We start from the raw sequence: 6,000 nt of genomic DNA, 5'->3' as shown, positions 1-6,000 counted from the left end.
AGAGTTGGGTCCCCAGTAGGTAGTTACTGCAGTCTTTCATTCTCAAAGAGAACCATAGCATCAGGTAGGAGATGCCATTACTTACAAGTAAATGGAATTTAAATGAGGGATGACAATGCAAATTAACCAAACTCCTCCACAGCGTCTGGATCCAGTAACAAGATATAGATCAGGATAGCTGGAGCTGGCCCAGGATAGTGTAGAAGACCTTGACCGTTTAAGGTCTTTTCCAGGTTTCAAATTGCTTAAGGCTGTGCCCATTCAGAGAAAAAAGGCTAAGTAGTAAATGAGGTAAAGTATGACCTCTTTTACTTGCACAAAAAAAAATAAGAGAGTAAAGAGCTGACCTTGAAGCCAGAAGAACCTAGTTTTGAATCAGCTAGTCTCTGATATATACTAACAGTTTGGACAGAACCATGTCATTAAACTCCCAATGATCTATGAAATTTGATAAGATTGTAAGTTTCAGAAAAGATACTAACCTGCATTGACAAAGGAAGTTTTCTCTTTCTAGTATTCCTTATACCTGAAATCAGAAGTTTGTCCACCTTCTCTTCATTTCCTACTTGACTGCACTCCTTTGAACTTCATTATGTAATGCCCCAATTTGGAACCCCCCCCTCACCTTTTTAGGTTTCTTTTGTGTTTCCTCTTTCCCCTTTAAACTGTAAACTCCATGAGGTCAGGGATTATTTTTTTTCCATATTTAAATCCCCAGTATTTAGCAATGTCTGTAACACAATACGCACTTAACAGACTACCATTATCTTCTAGATCCAGATGAAGTGCTCCAACTTCTAGACCAGATCATGATTCACATGCTGCCTGCAACACTTCTAAATGTGGCAGAACCAGATGTAAATGTAATACACAAAAATATACAATAAAAATGTGAAAAAATTTATATATTATCCATTTTAAAACTAAATCAATATACAGCTGAAAAGGATCTTTATGTACAGAGGAATAGCCCTCATCACTATATCAGTACACTACACTATGATGCCCTGTGAAATAGAAGAACTCTTGATGGAGGAAAGAAATATTGTTTTTCTCTTCCCTCTTTCCCTTCTTTTCTTCTTTCAGTGTTTTCACTTTCTTCTTTATTACTTTCCTTTTCTCACTTACTTCGTCCTTCCTTTTGCCTTTGCCCTGTTCTTTTACCTCATCCATTTTTTTCTTTTTCCTAATCACTCATTTCTAATCACTCTAATCACCCTTTTCTACTTCTTATTTCCCTTCCCATTTTCTTAACCTCTCACTTTCCTTTCTCCTTGATGTCCTTCCCATCCTTTTTTTCTTTTGTTTTCCTGTTCTCTCCACCTCTCCTTCCTTCCTTTTCTTGCCTTCCCCTTTTCTTTCTTCATTTCCTCTGTTCTTTCCTTTCTCCCTTCCTCTTCCCTCCTTCCTTTCTCTTTTCTCTCCTTCCTCCTTTCCTGTCTCCCTCTTTCTCCTCCTCCCTCCCCTCCTTCCCATCTTTCCCTTCCTTCCTTCCTTCCTTCCTTCCTTCCTTCCTTCCTTCCTTCCTTCCTTCCTTCCTTCCTCCCTTCCTTCCCTCCCTTCCCTCCTTCATTCCTCCCTCCCTCCCCTCCTTCCTCCTTCTTCCCTCCCTTCCTTCCCTCTCTCCCTCCCTCCTTTCTTCCTTCCTTCCTAAATTTATACAAATGTCTATTTTAAGTGATATGTTTTTCAAGAACTCAAATTCTGAAATTAAGTGTGCTTAGAATTATAAAAATCCATGGAATTATTTATGAGACCAGAGAAATTAATCAGTTTTCAGTCTTTTTTGTTTAATGATTTGCAACCTGCTGAGTTGGTCTGACACTTTCACCAACTCTCATGGCCTCTTTTTGCTTGTTTCTTTTAGTCTTATCAATATTCTTCTTGTCAATGTGCATATTTATTCTTTTTTTAGAATAAAATAATTGACTCGAAGTATTGGATGCCAAGTGCCACTAAGGGTTGATATTCTATAAATATTTATTATTATGATGATAGTGATACTTGAATATCAAGCAATTATTATGTACCTACTATATATACCATTGTCCTAGATTTTGGGAATATGAAGGAAAAGATTAAATAGTCCAGGTCCTCAAGTAGCTTTATATATCATCATAAGAAACAATATATACATGTACAAAATATACAGAAAACAAATATATGATTAAACTTGGCATTGGGGCAAAACTAGCAGCTGGGGGAATCAAGAAATTCCTCACAAATGAGTTGGCATTTAAACTGAGTTTAGAAGAAACCAGAATCCTAAAGAGACGAGGTGATCAAACAGTGTATTCTAAGGATGCATAGGTGGGGGTGGGGTGTCAATTAACTAAATAATCCTAATTCAAAGTATGTACCTTAACCAACTAAGAACACCTCCACTAAATTGAAAATATACATATATTATACAATTGATCTTTAAAACAGCTTTGTGATGCAAGTAATTTCAATATTATTTTCATTTTCAAAGTTGAAGAAACTGAGACTCATAAGTTTAAGTGACATAATTCCTAGATCTACAATGATGGAATGTAGGATTAAGAAAGTAGAAGAGGGAGTATGTAAACAAGACCCATCTTATACATATGAGATCTGATGTCAGGAAACCAAGGCTTATGCTCCAACTCAAACAAATGCTTCTACCAGTTCATTGATGACTGAAATGTTCCAATTAGAGTTTAATTTCTTTTATTTCTTTTTCATAGGTGTCATTTACACCTCAATATCAATTTTTATTAGGTAGGAGGTTGTCCCAGCCATGAGAATACTGAATAGAAGGGAAAAGGTCAGACAGAGGCAACATGGGAGAGAAGGAAAGAAGGAGGGGAATTCTCCCCTTTAGGTCTGGTTGGCTTCCCTTTCTCCCTCCAGCCCTGTTTTCCCTCACCAGTGTCCATATCCTCCCATCAAAGGAAGGTAGAGAGGGAAAGGGGCAACATTCTTGGTCCCTTTCTCTGGGAAGTCTTTAAATTCAATTCAGAGAACATTTATTTACCAACCTCCTACAATGTGCAGGGAGGACCCTGGTCAGGTGTTGCTAATTCAGAGATAAAATAAAAGACATAGCCCCTGATCTCATGGAATTTACAATCAATCCACATTCCTGGTCTAGAAGGTCTGTTTGTAGTGAGGACCCTTTCAAGTTCTATCCCATCACTCAATCAGTTTTCAATTAGTTTCCTTGGGCCAACCCCTCAGGGTGCTTTATGAGTTTCATTTTGTCTAAGGTACTTCTAGAGGCCCATCTCTGGACATCTCAACTCCAGGCTGGCTACTTTTCTCAAGATATGCTTAACTCCTTCCTTCCGGGACAGAAGCACAGGCTCCTGAGCTGAGAGGGAGCCAGACAGCACCTGCCAACCTGACAAAGGGACAAGGGGAGCCAACTGCTTCCCAATTCCTCATTTAAAAAAAACCTTTAACAGACTTTGCCAATATGATCTGGGAGTCTGAAAGCTGTGGGAGGATTTGTCCTATTCCAACAAGCAACTCTATAAAACCTCCTTGTTGTTTTTTTAAAGGAAGGGTGAGAAACAGAGAAGGAATGATGGTGTCCTAGAAGAAAAATTCTAGTCACTTCACAATTTTGAATAGGATAGATCCTATATATGTTTCTCTTCTTGTCCCTGAGTAACAAACATACAATGGGTATTTAGATTGGATGATTCCAAGGATGTTTTCATCTCTAAATCTTATTTTGGCAAATGATCTCTTTGCCTCTGTTTGTCTACTGTCTGTTTTCTTTCTCAATAGAAAAATAGAGAAATGATTGTTAAATAGATAACTGCTAGATAAATATTAATTTATTGTAATGAAGTGCTTTGAGGGAAAAGGAACAGAATGAAGAAGTAAGATAATAAGCTAAAAATCTTGCAAATAACTGAAAATAAATTATAAAGATAATAATGAACTTAAGCAAAGTTCCAGAAGGCTCCAGAAATACTTTGTATGCAACTCATATTGAATTATTGTATGGGTTGTCTGATGTGCAAACGAGACTATTGTTCATTCTTTGTCAATTTCTCTCCTCTTTCTTCCTTTCTCTTTCCTTTCACTTACTCTCTACCTCTTTCTTCCCTTCACTTCATTTTTCTTACTCTGAGTTTATATCTTCTCCTCCTCTTTTCCCACTCTCCTTAACTTTCTACTTTCACATGAATAAAACAATATGTCCTTTGAAATTCGACAGTGTGAATATCTTTTGCAGGGAAGGAGAGTCTCTCAATAAAAGGACCTGATCTTAAGCTAATGCACAATATAGATGCTAAACAATAAAAAAAGCAGTGAATCCCAGCCACACTCTGAATTTGCTTGACACTTCTATAATTCAGCTAGACATAGACATCCACACCCCTCTTCATTGAGAAGGACATCACCAAGGTGAAAGATCAAGGGGAAAGAAGAGCAAACCATATAAAAGAATCATACAGAGTGATGGAATGAATTGCATGAAAATTAGCAAAGTCCAAGTACTTACATGCATGAAAGACAAACATCATTTTCTTTCAAGTAGACCCAGTCATACTACTTAGCATAAAGTGGAGAACTAAGTAACCAATGCCTATAGAATAAGTGACTACTGATGTGGGGCTAGCATCCAATTCCACATCAAACTTGTTTCTGGACAATGTCATCACATGTATTCCCTGATGTCACTAGAATTCAAACATTAACATTTATTCCTTTATTCAATAAACATTCATTGAACACCTACTATATGTAAAGCCCTAGGTAAGCTAACAAAAATTCTTCCACTCTCCTCAAGGATTCCATAAAAAATAAAATGGGCTCACAAACTACTCCAACATATGTTCATGTATAATAAGTACTATTAGTTAATCAACGGAGATCATATTCAGATGGAATCAGGGAAGGTAATGTGATGTAGTAGAGTTTTGAACTTGGAGTCAAAAAGTTCTGTGTTTGCATCTAGTCTTTCACCCTTATTGAATGATCTTGGTGGGTCTTAATGTCCTTATATGTAAAATGAAGATGTATACTCAATGATCTTTGAGGTCCTTTCCAGCTCTAAATCTATGCTACAATCGGCTGCCATTGGAGCAAGACCTTGGAGTAAGAGCAAGTGGAGAGAATAGAATGGGTTAAATAGGTTGGTCAATGAACAAAGGACTTATCTGGTGAATAGTATGTAGATTAGTTTGACTAGAATGTAAGGGTCATTCAGGAGGATAGTGAGTTTTAAGACTGAAAGAAGGGGCTATGATTTAATAATATAAGGCCTGAATTGACACATTGAAGAGTTAGTACTTTATCTGTAGGCAATTGGAAGCTATAGAAATATTTTTTCTCTTCTCTTCTCTTCTCTTCTCTTCTCTTCTCTTCTCTTCTCTTCTCTTCTCTTCTCTTCTCTTCTCTTCTCTTCTCTTCTCTTCTCTTCTCTTCTCTTCTCTTCTCTTCTCTCTTCTCCTTTCTTTCCTCCCTTCCATTCCTTCTTTTTTCCTTTCCTTCCCTTTTTCTTCCCTTCTTTTTTCCTTCCCCTATTACTCCTTTTCCCTGCACTCTCTTTCCTTCCTCCTCTCATCTTTTTTTTTCTTTTCAGCATCAGAGTGAAGTAATCAGTTCTGTGAATTAATTAGTAATATTAAATTAGTGGTGGTAAATTGGATGGATTATAGTTGAGGAGAAATTGGAGAGAGGGTCTAATGAAGGGATAATTCTAATAGTTCAGGAGAAAGGTAATAGCAGAGCTATTAAGATGACAATGGAAATAAAATGTAAGAGAACTATGTGAAAAGTATTTTCTTTCACTCCATATATATAGTCAGCTCCCAAATTTTCTTATTTTTACTTTTTCAGCATCTCTCTCTTTTGAAATTCCATCTCTGTTTATATGGCCACCATTCTAGTTCAGTCCCTCATCTCTTCTTTCCTCAACTGTTACAGTACTCATCTAATTTGTTGGGTTTCCTCAAATCTCTATTCCATTTCATTCTTTCTTCCATAGTTGATAAAGTGATTTTTCTAAATTGCAGTTCT

Source organism: Macrotis lagotis, chromosome 1 (genome assembly GCF_037893015.1).
Source record: "Macrotis lagotis isolate mMagLag1 chromosome 1, bilby.v1.9.chrom.fasta, whole genome shotgun sequence".
Lineage (NCBI taxonomy): Eukaryota > Metazoa > Chordata > Mammalia > Peramelemorphia > Peramelidae > Macrotis > Macrotis lagotis.
Note: the sequence above shows the minus strand (reverse complement) of the source record.